Raw genomic sequence first — 17,960 nt, 5'->3', positions numbered from 1 at the left:
GCCGTCGCTCTCCTCTCTCGCATGACAGCTGCAGTGGGCGGTGCCGCCTCTCTCCTCCTCCCCTCCTGACTGACATCAGCGGGGGATCCTTGGCCCCACCCACTGTAGCAGCCAGGCCCAGAGAAGAGAGACAGCAGTCATGTGAGCTCCAATCAGCACAGTGAAACTGGTATATAGCTGCATTATTTTTATAAGGCACAGGGACACATTAATACATAAACAGGGAGTATACTGAAAAATGTACTTAGTGGGTTAACAACCACTTTAAGCTTTGAAAATAAAAGATAGAAGCTGATTGGTTGCCATACAATAGATGACACATTTCCCTTGTTATTTCTTTAGGTTACTGTATTATGAACATCATTTTCACTCTTTCCTTTACCAATCTAACTAAGACCTTTATGCTTGTGTTTATGTTATATTGCAGAGTTCAGAGTCAGGGCAGGTATAATGACTAGGTGAGGCAGGGTTAACCTCTTTCAGCTCAGCAATTTTCTATAGATATCCTATGTTTTTTTACAGCTTGTTACTTGCATCTGGGAGAAGATGTTCAGAGTCAAAATAAGCAATGTGTGTTAACCCAGGAAGAAGGTATCATCGCAACTTAGTTGAATGTACAGTATGTAAAGTACTGTGTAAATTGACGTCACTATATAAATACCTGTAATAATTAAATAAAATAAGGGAAGTGTGCATGTGCAGGCATCACAATATGAAGGGGTTTGAAGTCCTGGTAAAAGGTTTGGTTGCAAGAGAACCATTAAATATGCTAAAGTTTGGTGGTGGGACAACAGTCTCACTCACTCTTGGTACATGTGTATAGAAAACATGTTGTTGTAACAATGTTATATCAATTTATCCTTTGCTATTATTTAAGCTTAATACATTAATCCACTTAAGCCCATAGGATAGGAAACCCTTATGTGGTAGAGCAGGTACAGTAAAACAAGTAACATCCACATTAAAAGATTTTAGATCCTGCAGATACTATAGATTGTTGAAGAACACCTCTATGACAATGACAAATAGCAAGAATACATCAACTGCCCGGGAGCACCAGAAATCTTTTTAGACATTTGCCTGCCCATATCAAGGTAGTAAGAAGTTCATGCTTAGCTTTATTTGCCAGAGAATGACCAGACAACCTTTTAAAATAACTGGGTAATCAACAATGTTACCAAAGGACATAAGTGTACCATATCATCAAGGCAAAATAACTGCATTCACCAATGAAGAAAAGTTCACTTATACGTACACTTATGCGTACACATGACCGTACTTTGCGTCAGAAAGGTCAGAAGGAATCATTTCATCGGATGTTCCGATCATGTGTGGGCTTCAGCTGACTTATTTTTTTTCAAAAATTCTTACGGACCTAGAAATAGAACGTTGTGTTTTAAATCTTTCCGACGGAATCAATCCCTAGCGGGAAAACCATTTGTCTGTATGCTATTCCAAAGGACCAAAAATAGAGTAAGGGCAGCTATTGGCTACTGGCCATTGAACTTCCATTTCTAGTCCCCTCGTACGTCATCACGTTCTAAATGAATGGACTTTGGTGTGATCATGCGTAGGCCAGTCCGTTTCAGTGGATCTCCGTCAGAAAAACTGTCAGAGTTTATTCTGATGGAAAGTCTGGTCGTGTGTATGCAGCATTAGAGTGATTTCTGAAACGAATAGAAAAATGTATCATCTTAACCGTCCCAAGTTCAGAGCACTTGACATGATTCTACTCCCCAATCTTTATTGTAAGCAAAAAGACCAGCAGTGACCTTCAACCAGTGCTAGACCTGAAAAAAATAAATAGACATATCCAAGTCCGTGTTCTCTCAAAAAAAAAAGGCATTCCAGAAATCAACTTAATAGCAACACCCAACAGCTCTCAATGCATATCCTGCTGACCAGATACTATTTCTCAACAAAGGAGACTTCTCACTTTGGATACATCTAGGATAAGTGCATCCTCTAACATCGCTGATAATGAACCTTCTGAGGAGATTTAAATCCAAATCCGTAATCTTTATTGTCATTATTCCTTACTAACCATGCAGACTGTGGTTTACACTGCTCACAGACCTCAGCATGGACAGTCAAGGCAACTTCCTGTTATGTCAGATCCACTTATTCAGGGAGAATTCTTTACCCAAATCCATACAGTTTGCAGTTCATGCCCCAGAAATTGAAAGTTGGAAGCTGAAACAGATAGGTCATCTCGGGTCATAGAAATGCCTTTGAGGGCAAGATAATCATTCATAAATTAAATATACCACATGATCTGGGATAAATGTATACATTTCCTGTATTCTAAATCAATATATTAACTTAGTCTAGGGTTTAACAGTGTCCTATATTTCTTTCAGACAGGTCTAATCAAAGTCTTTGAAATAATCTCTCTCAGAGTACAGGTGTTGGCCCTCTCTTCCCCCTCTGAGCCTAAATGGGCTACTCAGTCACGTATCACCCTGTACATGAAAGCCTGAAACAAGGTACAGGGAGCCAAAATGGCAAAATGGGGTCTCACACTATTTCTGGAAACTTCACCCTATTTCTGTGAAACCACTTAGTAAATGTTCCCTGTGGAACCTAACCTTTAAAACATCATTCTTAGTAGCTATAGGTTTCAAAAGACAAGTTTCTGAGACACAAGCGACAGGGTATCAAGCCATGGGATATCCTATCTTGCTCAGATAGGGTGGTTCTTTAATTCTTTCCCCAAAACTTCATTTTCTCTTGAAGATCACCTCTGCATTCCATGTAAACAAAGAAATTACCTTAGCGGCGCTTTGACCCATCAGGAGTGGTCAACTCCTTAGACATAGTTTCTATCCTGTGGTTATACCTAGAAATGACAGATCTACAGAGAGCCTTTTTGTCTTCCTACATGGTAAAAGAGGGATAAGCTCCTTCCTTGAAAACAATTGCAACTTTGTAAGTCAAACACCTCTAAAAGCCGTTAAGATGAGGTGGAAGCCTTAAGGAGCATGACTATGTCACAGGCATTACTCTGTAGAGTCTCTCCAGTAACAATATTCAGGGTAGAGAGTGTATCCATCCTGCATTACTAGTGCTTTCTTTGGAAAATCAGTGTTAGGCACCCTCCTCTATCATATTAAATAAAGCGTGTTTTATTTTCTATACCCTCCTGAGTTGATATACACTGTGTAAGTCCCATTGGTATGCTGTCATGAAGTGCATGAAAATGGAAACCTGCCTTCTGTAATTTTCCTTTCCTGGTACATTTAATGGCAGCATACATATACTTACACCTAATGGCTTCAAAGCTAAACTAAATATTGTGGCAAGCTGTTCACTGATAGCTCTATGGTATTAGAAGGGTAGAGCTTACCCTTTGGTAAGCTGCCATTGGATGCAAAAAAAAGTACACTGTAGAAGGTAAGTATACAATTTTCTGTTATTAAAAGATATCCATAAGAATAAGATACGTAAGGTAAAAGTACATAAGAATACAACATAAATGAAACTATGGGGTTGATTTATTCACTTTGCACAACATGTGCATGGCAAGTGCAGTCGCTGTAGATCTGAAGGGGATATGTAAGGAAAATAAAAAACAGCATTATTGCTTGTACATGATTGGATGATAAAATCAGCAGCGCTTCCTCTCATTTCATATCTTCCCCTCACATCTAAAGCAAGTGCACTTCCAAAGTTGATTTGCCTTTAGTAAACTAACCCCTATATATAGAGAAGATTGTTAGCCCAAGATCTCTGATTAAGTAGGAAGAACACTGGTCAGAATTACAACCCAGAGGCCAATTGCTACTTTTGAAAGTACAGTAAAAATACACATATGAGATGGAGTAGTTAAAAAAAATGAAATGTATTGGAAAGACTCAGTCAAAACCAAGAGTTCATACCAACTTAAACTCTGTGGTAAGATCTAAACATTTTTGTCTCCCAGTTATCCCCAATTTAACCTCTTCCTGCCACTTATATGTATTTTAACACTCTGACCATGATGCCCTGTAATGAGGACACGTTAGTAAACAGTCTTCTCTATGAAAACCAGTAGCCAGAAATTTGCTATTTCTCAATTTTGTTTGTTCCTGGTCACCTGATGACTATGTCAATTCTGATTACTATGTACATATTTCTATAGGAGGGGGTGAATATCTGGGGGACACATTTCTATAAAATTCCTTACAGATTCCTCTATAAGCCCCCTCTCCCCACTAATCTTCACATTTGTTTTAGGAAGAAGGCTGAGGAAAAGTGGGCCTTGTTCTTAACATTGGGTGCCCAATGTTGAAAAGAATGTTAGCTGGTATGATATAGGAAGAGGGGTCACACACTCGCTGCCTTCTCTCTCCTGTCTAACTTGGCAGCATGCCTGGATAAGTGTCTGCATGGCATCTTATCCCAATGTTGAGCTACAAGAGCCACTTTCCCAAATTCTGTCTGCCGAAAACAATGGGGGCGTGACTTTCAGAAGAATCTAGAATCCCCCTTTATAAGGGAAAATTAGTACAGTGATAGATTAATACCCTTTATTATTCATTACCAGAAAAAATAAACTGTAAATGAATACAACATTGTGAAAAAATCTGTTATTTATGTTATAAATATAAATGTAAAAAAAAAGCCCTGATGTAAATCCTTTATCAATTATGCCATGCAATGATGTAAATCCCTAGTCACTCGTGATGTCCAGCATTGTAAATCATGGTTAATCATGATGACCTGACTCTCAGTGAAGTTAAACTAAATGACAGATCACCAACTTTTCAAGAATGTAGGAAGTTGTTAACCAAATAGGGTCATAACCATTTTTGAATTCCAAATATTTTTTATTGAAAATTTTTCACAAATGCAGAAATGCGTGCAGACTGCAGTTTGTTGGAAGGGTACAACATAAAAGGAAAAAAAAATACACAGAATGTAATGAAATTTAAATGACTGATACTAACAACAGATGCATTAGTATATACAGTATAGTCATACAAACCGAATGTGAGATTGCAGGATTAAAATTGTGCAATTCTATTATATGGAAACATAAGTGATAAACAATAACAAAGCTGACCATTGGAAATCAAGATCCAGGGAATACACATCATTATATATAAAGCACCTACAGTACACTAAATAATCCTTGACTATTCATTGAGGCTTGAGGTGTACATCAACATAGCTGTAAACACAAGAACCTTACACAAGGATCAGAAGATCAGGGGAACTTCGCAAAAGATTTCGAGCTAACTTCTGAGTGGTTATGAAAGCTTCCTAAACTCTCTCCAGGGAGCACAGAGTTTGTGAAATCTAATCAGCTTGCCTTCCTTGAGGGCCATGATCTGTTCTAAAGCTTATATATTCTCTATGTATCTTTTGACCTCACCTACATTCAGGGACAAATTTGTCTTCCATTCACAGAGTAAGATAAGACGTGCTGCAAAGAGAACATGCATGGTTATAGGCCTTAAATCCTGGGGAAAATATTCCAGACCCATACTAAGAATGGCCTAAAGAAAATAGTTTTTAGTGAGAATCCCAGTTATCTTTGCAATTAAATTGAATACTTTGTTCCAGTATCTACGTAGGTGAGGGCATGCACACAACATGTGCCTTAGTTTTCAAACCTGGCCGCATCCCCTCCAGCATAAGTTCGAGGAAAATTTATTGTATTTAGACAAAGTGAAAAGTGTGCAATACCATGTTAGATGGAGTTTCTGTGCCATTTCCCAGTATGTTGTACAGCGTGATGCTGTTAGGTTTGTTTTAATGGCAGATTCCCATTGTTGATTAGAGATATTATTTTGTAGTTTGATGTCCCACTTTGTTAATGGGTGGGATTTAGAAAAAAAGTGACTTAGTGTGGAGAGAGTTATAAAAAAGAGAAATATCCTTGCATTTGGGAATAGGCAAGGACCAGTACTGCCAAGCTTGTTTTGAGATACTCAGTTCTGTAACCAGATGATGATGAAGGTAGGAAGCTACTTGCATGAGGAGGTCCCTTTCTCAGAGTGCATATGTACATTTCAATTTCTGGAAAGAAATAGGGCTGCCATTTTGGACTATATCTGGCAGCCTGCATATCCCCCTGGCCTCCCCATTTGTAGTGGATAAGTTAGGTATAACGAATTTAAGTGCCCCAATAGGAAGCGGTTGCTTAAGAACTGTTTGCGAGTGTTACCATGGTTTAGAAAATATTTCCATGCTTCTCGAGAAGCCACGATCGTGGGGTGTGTAAGATGCAAGTCGGGGGTCTGTGGAAGTGCATGTGCTATTAAAAGGTCACACAAATTATGTTTGCCAACCCATTCTTATTCCAGAGGGCACCAATGCCTTGTACCTGGGGTCTGACACCAGAATTAAATATGGTCCAGCAAAATGGCCATGTAGTAGTCGTAAAGATTGGGCAGACCCATTCCCCCAGCCTTCCTATGCTTCACTAAGGTGGAATGAGCACATCAAGTCTTACCTTTAACCCAAAGAAACTTCCCTAGTGTACTCTGTAACTTTTTGAAAAAGGTAAGTGGCACCTTTATACTGGGGAGGAGCCACACACGGATGACATCACCCTCTGCCATCCTTGGAACATTCGGCACACTCTGCTACACGCTTGTCGTTCTTCATTCCATGTGAGTAGTCCGTATTGGACCTTAATAATATTTTAACCTGTTGCACAGTGAGCACTTAGATCTCCCCTTTTTTATCTGTACATGGTCTGATGCTCCTACTGACATTATCAATCAGGATGAGAAGTTTAAACTGACCTGTTTTGCTGCCTACATTTTGTATGGGACCTGCGTGCATGACTACATGTTAGCTCAGGGGTCCATGCTCTGAGGCGAGCGTAGAACTTAGATTGAAGGTCTGTCACCATTCATTTGATCATGCTCACCGCTGGAGTGATCTTTTCATCCTTCTGGGATTTGTTGTTCACCAGCATATTGGACTGTTTTTTATTGCGCTGCACTTCTTATTTTTATCATTTGCTATGGATTTTTTGTGAAAGTCTTTTAGTGTTCACTTTGCATATGTGGTATTTTTTTGCGCTGATTGCATATTCTATTTTACCTTTATTGGGAGCACCCTAAATGTGTACATAATTTTAAGGAGCGTCAGCATCCTAAACACAGCGAGTCTACCAGCCCACGACAGGCAGTGCTTGCTCGTTTTGTTAAAATCCTGTTGCATGGAGGTTAATAAGGGAGGTTAGTTTTGTTAATACAGGTTGGTAGGGGACGTTAAGGTGATTCCCAGGTATGAGAGGGAGTCCCCTGTCCAGAGTTACAGAAAATGAGATTGGAGGCTAGATTTCTTCTTAACAGGGACAGAGATCCCTAGAATATTAGATTTGAACTCATTAACCTTATAATAGGAATCCGAGTTAAATAGATTTAACAATTTATGGACAGCAGGTATGGATTGTTTGGGGTCTGCCAGTGTTAGGATGATATCGTCCGTGAAGAGTGTCATCACGTGGGGGTTCTCTTTAGGTGTTATACCCTTAAAATTATTGTGGGATCTTGCCATTTCCGCCAGCGGCTCCATGGCTAAAGTGAATATAAATGCGGATAATGGACACCCCTGCCTTGCACCGTTACTGATTGAAAAAATCTTATGCCACATACACACAATCGTAATTTCGGCCAGCAAAAGACCAATGAGAGCTTTTCATCAGAAAATGCGACCATGTGTATGCTCCATCGGAATTTAGCTGGCCGAATACCCGCCAGCTAAAATTTGATAGCATGTTCTCAATTTTCCCGATGGAAAAACTTTCTATCAGAAATTCCGATCATGTGTATGCAATTCTGACACGCAAAAACTCACGCATGCTCAGATTCAACTACAAGATGGAAGCTATTGGCTACTAGGTATTGAACTTCCTTTTTCTAGTCCCGTCGTACATGTTGTACGTCATCATGTTCTTGGCGGTCAGAATTTGGTGTGACCGTGTGTGGGCAAGACAGTTTGAGTGAAATTCCATCGGAATTCCAAAGAGAAAACCATCAGAGTTTTTTCCGATGAGAATTCCGATCGTGTGTACGCGGCATTAGAAAACATACCTTCGGTATGTACAAATGGGGTGGTATACAGGGCTGGAATTGCTGAAAATATTTCTCCATGTAGGCTGATTTTATGCAATACTTCTGAGATATAGCCCCAATGGACTCTATCAAAGGCCTTTTCTGCATCCAAAGTATCCTGGTAACCTCAGCATGATGCAAGTTGAAAATGTGCCGGGTGCCTTGGAGTGGAGGATCAGGAAAGTAAAACTGTTTCTCTTCTCCACTGGAAATAAAAAAGCTATTAACCCTTGAAGTGCAGGCTTTTTTTCTGCCCGGAGTTGGGTTTTAAAGTGATAGCCTTACATAGGATGGCAGGAACAGCTCTGATTAATGGTATACAGCAAAAAAGAGCAGACGTTTCAAGGTATATATGTTAATATAAATGTAGATACAAATGAATGAATATGCATTAATCAGCATTCACATGCATTCAAAATCTGCATAATGATATTTCTAAAAACCTTGCAAGATATTATGTAATCTTATCATTACCAAAATTAGCAACTCCCAGTTTTAACAAACGCAATTATTTTTTCCCAGGTTATAGTTTTAATTTTGAACCACTAGCTGTCCAAGCCAATTCTGATATTTCTCTCATACATGTAAAAATCTGCATTTTTTGGTAGAAAATTACTTAGCACCCCCAAACATTGTACATATTTTTAATCAGAGGCCCTAGAGAATAAAATGATGGATGTTGCAATTTTTCAAAGATTGGTTTGATCAGATGCTATTGCAAGCCAGTAATGGATTGTGAACAAAAGATCAAAACCCAAAGTGACAACATCTTCATTGCTTCCAGTTTCATAGACCACAGAGATGATCGGGGAACTTCTGTTCCTTCCTCATCTTTATAGTCAGCTAGTGGTATCTGGAATGGGAGAGCCCGGGAAAGGGAAACAGCAGCTGTATAGCCAACATTTCCCACTTTTACATTATTCAGCATTGCTGGCTGAAAAAAAAATACCAGGTTCATGATTACAGCTACAGTCATAACCCCAGTATAACACTGAAACCTGAGGATGCACAGGTACTTCCTATAGGGCATCAAGTGGTTCATTTTACATCTTTATGGACCTTGCTTTGTGCACTGGTGCGCAGTCATGTTGGAACAGGAAGGGGCCATCCCCAAACTGTTCCCACAAAGTTGAGAGCATGAACTTGGATTACTATGGGCTGTTACTGTATTGTATGACATACTTCTGTTGCAGTCATGTGAAAACCCGGGTTCTCCCTCACACAGAAAACGTTAGAATCGCCTGGGCAACAGCCTTCTTTAATAACTTCTATACTGTGAAACACCTGAACTGTTATTTGTATGACAGCCTATTGTATTGGAATGTAAACTTGTTAATTTATACTAATAAAACCTTTGTAAAAGAGAGCATGAACTTGTCCAAAATGTCTTGGTATGCTAATGCTTTAAGCATTCCCTTCACTGGAACTAAGGGGCCAACCCCTGAAAAACAACCCACACCATAATCCCCCCTCCACCAGTAATAGGGATCCAATATGTTATATACATTGTGTGGTTATATCAATGAGAGCTCCAACTTTCTTTTTTTTATCTTGTACTCATTTTTAATTTTGCAATATATTTGTAATAAATTGAACTTCATAAAATTATAAAGTGTTGCTTTTCTGGTACAGTCCCCTCACAATGTCCTATATCTTTTAAACCCTCCACCAAATGATTTGGACCAGTGCCCAAAGCAAGGTCCATAGACATGGATGGGGTGGAAGAACTTGACTGGTCTGCACAGAGTGCTGATCTCAATCTGATAGAACACTTCTGGGATGAATTAGAGCAGTGTCTGCCAGCCAAGCCTTCTTGTCCAACATCAGTGCCCATCCTCACAAATACGCTTCTGGAAAAATGGTCAAACATTCCCATAGACACACTCATACATCTTGTGGACAGCTTTCCTAGGAGAGTAGAAGCTGTTATAGCTGCAAAGGGGGGGTCAACTTCATATTGAACTTTACAGACTAAGACTGGATGCCCAAAAATTGTATGTGCGTGTAAAGGCAGGCGTACCAATACTTTTGACAATATAGTGTGTATATATTTATGATAAAGGTTTTGTACAGGATGGTTATTTTATATCAAACTAATGATGTTTCCTCCAGTAACATGTGAGAGTTAGTGTACAGAGGTAAAAACATATAATGTCATCACCAGTGTACACAAGAGCTCCTGGTCCCCACTTAAGTGAGGATATGTAGAAGTGTGTGTACACTTATCATGGGCTGGGTGGTTGCCTTCTGAGAGGGAGGAATAATGACATGCTGGTAAAGGATTACCAACCAGTTAAGGACCACATTATAGCAGATTTATTGCTACATGTTTCACTCCAGAGCTCTCCTTCAGGAGCTTAGGGTAAGGGTCGGTTCATACAGGGGCGACCCGTCAGGCGACTTAGCCGCCTGACAAGTCGCGTCCCGCTCTATGCAATGGAACCGTTCTAATCGGAGCGACTCAAGTCGCTCCGACTTAGAAAAAGGTTCCCGTACGACTTTTGGGGCGACTTGCATTGACTTCTATACAGAAGTCGTTTCACAAGCCGCCGCTAAAGTCGGATCCAGGTCGCCTGAGGCAGTCGCGCTGCAAGTCGTGCTGCCTCAGTGTGAACGGGCTCTAAGTATTCTAGGTAAGTCAAAATATGCAGTAAATATAAACATGTTAGCATATATACATATAACACTGGTGATCCTGGGCCCCCCTCACCAGCTGGGGCAACAATAACTTGCAGAATATGTAATATTGTTGTGTGTAAATATGCTAACATGTTTATACTTACTGCATATTTTGATTTACCTAGAATACTTACCCTAAGCTCCTGAAAGAGCTTTCAGGTGCAAAACATGTAGAACTCCAATCTACTACATCAAACACACACCAAGCCCGCCCAGATATTGACGGCTGTAACCCACTGTCACATTGAATATGGCTACGATGGGGCCTTATTGGTGGTTTTGGTAATGGTTTTGCTTGATTTGGGGTAGTATGCTATTGTGTGAATTTCAATTTACACTATCATGCGTTTAATAAAATTGTAATAAAAGATATATATTTTTTTATAACAAATACTTGTGTACTCTCCTGCCTATAAAGTCCATAAGTAACACAGTGTCGTATCGCAAAAAATGGTTTGGTCATGAATGGGGGGTAAATCTTCTGGAGGTCAAGTGGTTAAAATGGAAAGCTAATGGAAAACCAAACCATTGGAGGGAACACCCATTTTTTGAGAAATTGCTGTTTTACGTTCTTTTATAAAGGGGTCAGATATACAGTATGTGGTGAGTGCACAAGTGTGGAGCATGTAGTGGAATACAATTATGAACTAAGGATGAAATAAAGAATGCTAGGGTTTAATTACTAAAGCTGGAGAGTGCAAAATCAGTCTCACATCTGCAGAAAAACCAATCAGCTTGTAAGCGCAGCTTGTTCAGTTAAGCTTTGGCAATACGATCATTAAGCTGATTGGGTTTTAAGCAGAAGTGAGACTGATTTTGCACTCTCCAGCTTTATTAAATAAACCCTACTATTTTTATTAGCACAGTGTGGCACATTTCACATCTAGGAGATTTGACTCTATGGACTTTAGTTTTGTTGTCACAAACTAAAAGTGTGAAGCGCCTACTTTTTTCATATTTATTATTGATGCATAGGTGTTATACTTTGTATTTGTCGAAAATATTTTATCTCTGTGCTATTATTGAGGTTGGGCACCTTGCAAATCTCAATACTTTGCAATCGTTATTGTGTCAAGGATGATATTTTTTTCTGCGCCGTGATTAAAAAAATTGTGGCCACAGCATACAATGTTTGCACAACCCTATCAGCTACCTTTCCAGCTTAAGGGGGTGCTAAAAACGCAGCTTGGCCATGTGTGGTAATATACCAAATTTATGAAAAAAAATCTTAAGAAAAATTGTGTAGTACCAAAAGTAAATGGACAGCAATGAATTGTGAATACTGTGTTTTAAATCGACAGCACATTGAAATAAAGTCCAAAAAAAGTGCTATGATATATAAATTAAATCTTGAATGAGAATCAACAATAAAAAAACAATATAATGAAAATTTAAATGCACAGACCCATGATAGGATCAGCAATATAAACTTATTAGTGAAAGCAGAACGTTCAGTGCAAAGATGTGCACAAACAAAATGGTGGTGACTTGAAAACTGAGGAGGTGATCCAATACAGTACTCCAGAATCATCCACTGCACCCTGTGAAATGGACACTTACCGGAAAAGTTGGCTGCTGTTACAGCGGCAAACATGCACTCAGTGTAGACCTGCCATCTGTTTTGGGGAAGGCTGTTCAGCAACTCGCACCACCCAGATGTGGTAAAATAAAGCTAACTGGGAGCCAGATGAAGTCTCCATAGTGTAGTATTTATTGGATCAATATATTAAAAGCCAAAATAAATAAAATCATAAAAACATATGACAATGGGTGCCACTGCCAACCCGGTATCAGACAGTGGCCTAATGTCAGCACTAGTGTCTCCATCACTGATGTGTTTCGTCCAATAAGACATTATCAAGGGGTCCTCTAGTGTCAGATGTCAAACTAGTATATATAGCTTCTCAAAACTGTTCAAATTATGGTGTCACCTTAGAGAAATTGCAAACAATGTGCTGTCCATTTAAATAAAGTATTTACATTTCATGTCTGTTCATTTATTTTTGACATTACACACTTTTTATTAACATGTGTTTTTACTGTCCCCAACTGCAAGTGTAAACGAGGCATTAGACCAGTTATATAGTTGCTATGTATCTTCAAGCTGTTAACTGTTTTAAAACATCTTTATAAGCTACAGTATATATAAGACGTCATTATTTCCATTATAATCTGTGACCCTGGCAGTCTTCTGATGTGATCATAATGATTATTTGTTCAATAGAATGCAGAATGTAAGGAGAAATGGTTGAGTGAAAATGACGCATCTGAGTATTATGGTGTCCCAGAAGGAGTTTACAACACCCCCACAATCACAAACTCAGTATTTTATATCTCAAACTAGAAAAGGATACATAGGAAAATCAATAAAGGGTTGTAGAGTAAAGACGTCTTATTGATGATCCGTGAATATATAGAGTTCCAATGAGAGCTAAGTCTCTACTTTGCATAATACCAATTTAATGATGTAAACAGGCAGTTTATTTATAATGTAATTACAAATGACTATTTTACAATTATTCTTATTATTTAGAAGGTAGGGTATGGGTTTTATTTTACGTTGCAAAATAAATTAATGTCATTTTTTAATTTCTGATTAGTGCAGGGGAAAGAATTTGTATACCTTATACCAAATGTTTGAATAAAATAATTGGAATCAACAACAATCATAGAAGCATTTTGCATAGATTAACAATGTTGCCAACTTAAACACAAACGTTTTTTGTTTGCAGGAATGGATTTTTTTTCTTTTAGCAAAACAAGCACTTGGCTGAACAGTGAATATGAAGGCTGCCACTGTTGAGCTTTCACTCTAGCTGTCTGGCTGTACTAAGGCTGATGAAGATTATTTTCATTTGACTGTAACACTTGACTCAAGGACTTTAGTGTTTTCAGAGTCACCAATACAGAACAAATATGCAGATTAGGAACTCTCACTTTACTTTGACCTTCTAACCAACATATTTATTCCTGGCAAAACCATAGGACAGGCAAATTATATTATTATACAACACAAGCAGATTGGGTGCTGAAAGACTGTCTCCCCATCGTAGTGTCATGATGACAGCTGAAGCACAAAGGTTACTAATAGGCACAAAAAAAAGCAGGACAGACCTCCATGCCCATAATTAACCGGACTTTCTTGGACTTTAGTAGGATCTCAGGACTTCGGGCCAATATGGAAAAATCTTTAGCTCTGAATGTTACGATCTCCACAGACATGCTCTCACAACTTTCGAATAATTTTACCTTCTCGTGGGCGCACTCCCAGCTTCCATACTTAGGAATCAAACTCACTTCAGACATGCACACACTATTCCAAGCTAACTATCCCAACATGGTGAAAAAATGTAGAACGGATTTGGCTCGTTGGTCCGGTTGTGGCATTTCCTGGCTGGGTAGGATTAATGCGGTGAAAATGACACTTCTACCGCGATTATTATACTTGTTTCGTTCACTCCCAATTCCGGTCCCCAAAACATTCCTGAGCAAAATACAATCGGACATTGTGAGGTTTGTTTGGGGGAAGAAAGGTTATAGATGCTCCTCAGACACACTTTACCGTTTGAAATCTCAAGGGGGGTTAGGTCTTCCCAACTTGTGGGGTTATTATCAAGCGGCGCAATTGGCCCAGATATCAATGGCTTTCTCTGGTTTTGTAAAACCGGACTGGCTATTGATGGAACGGCAGTCTATTCCCCACCACACAATAGATTTCCTGATGGGTTGCAACCCCAAATGTAGACCTGCGATTCTAGCTCCCACCCTTTCACACTCCATGACGCTGAGCTCCAACCTATTTAAACGGGACTCGCTGATCTCCCCACTGAGACTGCTAACACATATTTTTCATAATGGGGATTTCCCCCTGGGGGAAAATATAGAAGCCTTTAAATGGTGGACGGACAAGGGGTTATACAGAATTGGACACTTCTTTTCCCCTACTGGCCCTCTTTCTTTAACACTGCAGGAAGAAACTAGATATGCCCGATTCGGAAATATACGGATTTACACAAATCTCACACTATTTAAATTCCATTTGGACTTCTAAGCCACTTCCCCCTTTTATAACGCAATATGAACAATGGTGTGCACGGGCTACGGACCAGAGGGGGGGCATCTCATTGATCTACGCAGCTCTTATGAAGACGGACAACAAGCCCCCTTATGCTCGGGCATGGGAAGCTGACTTGGGCTGCACCTGTGAGTCGAAACAATGGTTTGGGGCCTCGATGAGAGCTCACAAAGGTATCCTTAATGTTTCGCTAATCGAAGCAGGTATCAAAGTTTTATTTAGATGGTACTATGTTCCTTCCAGGCTGGCTAAAATCTTTCCGGGCTCTTCGCCAGTGTGTTTCAGAGGTTGTGGTCTGGAAGGGGACACGTTTCATGTCTGGTGGTCTTGCCCACGCATCCACTCTTTTTGGTGGAAAGTGTTTTGCGCGGTTAGTTCCATTACGGGGATCACCTTAGTACCACACCCCAGTACGGCCTTTCTAAATCATATCATCCCGGCTCTACCCAAACATTTACAGCAACTGGCGTTTTTTATTTTTCTTGGGGCCAAAGTTACGATAGCCAAGGCCTGGAAGAAACACAAGGTTTCCTTTAAGATGTTTAGAACTAAGGTAACTTGTATTATGGTACAAGAACAAGTAGTGGCCAAATGGAACGACAAAACGGAGAGATTCTGGTTGATCTGGGAACCTTGGGCAACAATGTGTAATATTTCTCTTATTCCGGGGGTGCAGCCTGGAACTCTGTCCTCCGGGGCAGGTAGCACTTGAATAGCATATTACATTCTCTCTTCTCCTCTCTCACACGTTTTCTCTCTTTCCTCCTTCGTCACCTCCCTTGGTGTACCTTGATGTGCCCCGAATGGGGTCCTAAGAAAGACAGCAGCCATGCTATGGGCTAGTTAGTCCCCCAAAATTCCTATCGGCATCCCAGGTAGTGGAACCCTGTAGGGATGGGATGGGAGTACCCTGGTTTTGGTGGGCGGGCCCAACCCCTGGTCTGCAGCTTGATCCCATTTGGGGAGCCAGGGGGCCTGGGGCTCGTGTGCTTTGACTGGACATACTCCATTTAGGGGAATTGACTAGATGATATGGGTCCATGATAATACAATTGATATATCAACATAATGCCTGATTGTTTTACAGGTCTGTTCTGTTATGTTATTGTCTAGATCTATGTTTGTCTAGATTGGCTATATATATGCAAAGGTGGATTTTGCTTGTTTGTTATAAGGAATGTTCATCTTTATTGTTCTGATGAAAATCTTCAATAAAAATTATTGAAAATAGAAAAAAAAAAAGCAGGACAGCCACAAAGTGCCCCCAGGGATGGTGGGAAAAGAAATTGTACACAACCAAACCTCTGCCAGGCGCTCAGGCTATAATGCACCAGCATGTAAACTGTCCATGGTCCATTTGTGTGGGGCTAATGATAGTGAAGATTGGAAATCCAGAGCCCAGCAGGAGCGGACTGACCATTGGGCCACTCGGGCACTGCCCGATGGCCCCATGCCACTAGGGGGCCCCATCAGGGTTGCCAGCCTCAGTAAAACCAGGGACAGTATGTAAAAATGTGTGGTTTTTTTTACATCTGTCTCTGAAATGTCCCTTACCGACATCCTTTTGGTCTAAAAATCCAGAGATTACAGCTGCCCCACCTCTCCAGTACCTTCTCAGCCAATAGAAACATGTTTGTGTATACTGTGTGATTGTATACTGTGTGTGTGTGTTTGTGTATACTGTGTGGCGCCATAATCTCTGATTGCCTAGGAGCCCCATAATCTCCTATTGCCCGGGGGCCCCATATATGCTTCCCAGACTCCATAATATATAATTATGGAGGCCGGCTCCCTTGCATTAACCAAGATAGAAACCATTGAACCTGACAGCCCACGTTTCATCAGAGTGTTTGTCTCAATATCCAAACCATTCAATTTACCGTTTGTAAAGCCGGATGGAATACTGGACCTTGTGAAAGAAGGTCTGGCCATGATGGTAGGGTCCATGGGTCCCCTATTGTCATCTTTACGATCTCTGCATACCAAGATTTCCTGGGGCACACTGGGGGCCACAATAATCACGGACTTCTATTCCTGCTTGATCCTGTGAAGAAGTCATGAACGCAGGCATAATAGAAGGGAATGCATAAATCAGTGAGAACCTATTCCACGGGAATAATCTGTTCTGCATGCTAGTGGATCCTTTGTTTTTGACACAAAGTTGTCAATTTCTTTGTTGAACATGGAAGTAACCAGATCTATGTTTGGGATCCCCTATCTTTGACATATTAAAAGGAAGATATCGGGGGGGGAAGGAACCATTCTCCCGGGAACAATTGCTAGCGACTCAAGTAGTCTGCCTGCCAAGTTTCTACTCCTAGAATGAAGACCACCGATAGGCAAAATACACTGTTTTATGCCCAAAATACGATATGATTCACCTTTCTCTGAGCCACACAACTTCTTGTGCCCCCTTGGTGAATAATATAGGCCATTGCTGTGGCATTGTCAGATTGAATCCTGGCAGGACAATACCGTAAACTGAATGTTCAGGCTCTCAGAACCAAGTACCCTGCCTGAATTTCTAGAATGATAATGGGCAAGGCCATTTCTGATCTGGGCCACTTCTCTTTCACAGTTTCTTCTTCCAGGACTGCTCCCCAACCCAAAAAGAAAGGTTGACATATGTTGTTACCACTTCCCAGGTAACTGAAGGAAGGAAAATGCTAACATGTTTTGGCAAAAGCCTTCCTCATAGCATACAGATTTACAATAAAATCAAGTTTATATAGGAAAAAGTATCCATTCCTCCTAAAAAAGGGGGCGGTGCAATCCAATTTGAAATCAATTAACAATTAAAATCATGTGAGGTTGGTAGAGCACGAGAAAAGGGGGGGGGAGAGAATGGAGACACAGATTGAATACTCAAGGGCAAACAATTATTAACCCCCTGTGGAATCAAATTATATTATTTTATTTTAAAAACAAGTTCACATCCATTCTATATTTTTCATTCCACTAGGAAATTGAGTATTCAATCTGTGTATCCACCACTCCTCACGCTGAAGTAGGGTATGGTTTGTATCCCCCCCCCCCCCAACAGAAAACTCAGATTGAGTATCAGATGTCTCTGGGAAGCTAAAAGGAACCCCTTTCACTCCTGCGAGCAAGATCTTTTTTTTTGTTAGAATAGAGCGAGGAAACTTGCGTTT

This window comes from Lithobates pipiens, unplaced genomic scaffold, assembly GCF_037356315.1.
Source record: "Lithobates pipiens isolate NorthernLeopardFrog02 unplaced genomic scaffold, aLitPip1_a1.2 Scaffold_18, whole genome shotgun sequence".
Lineage (NCBI taxonomy): Eukaryota > Metazoa > Chordata > Amphibia > Anura > Ranidae > Lithobates > Lithobates pipiens.
The sequence above is the reverse complement of the archived record's forward strand: the minus strand, read 5'-3'. Positions refer to the sequence as shown.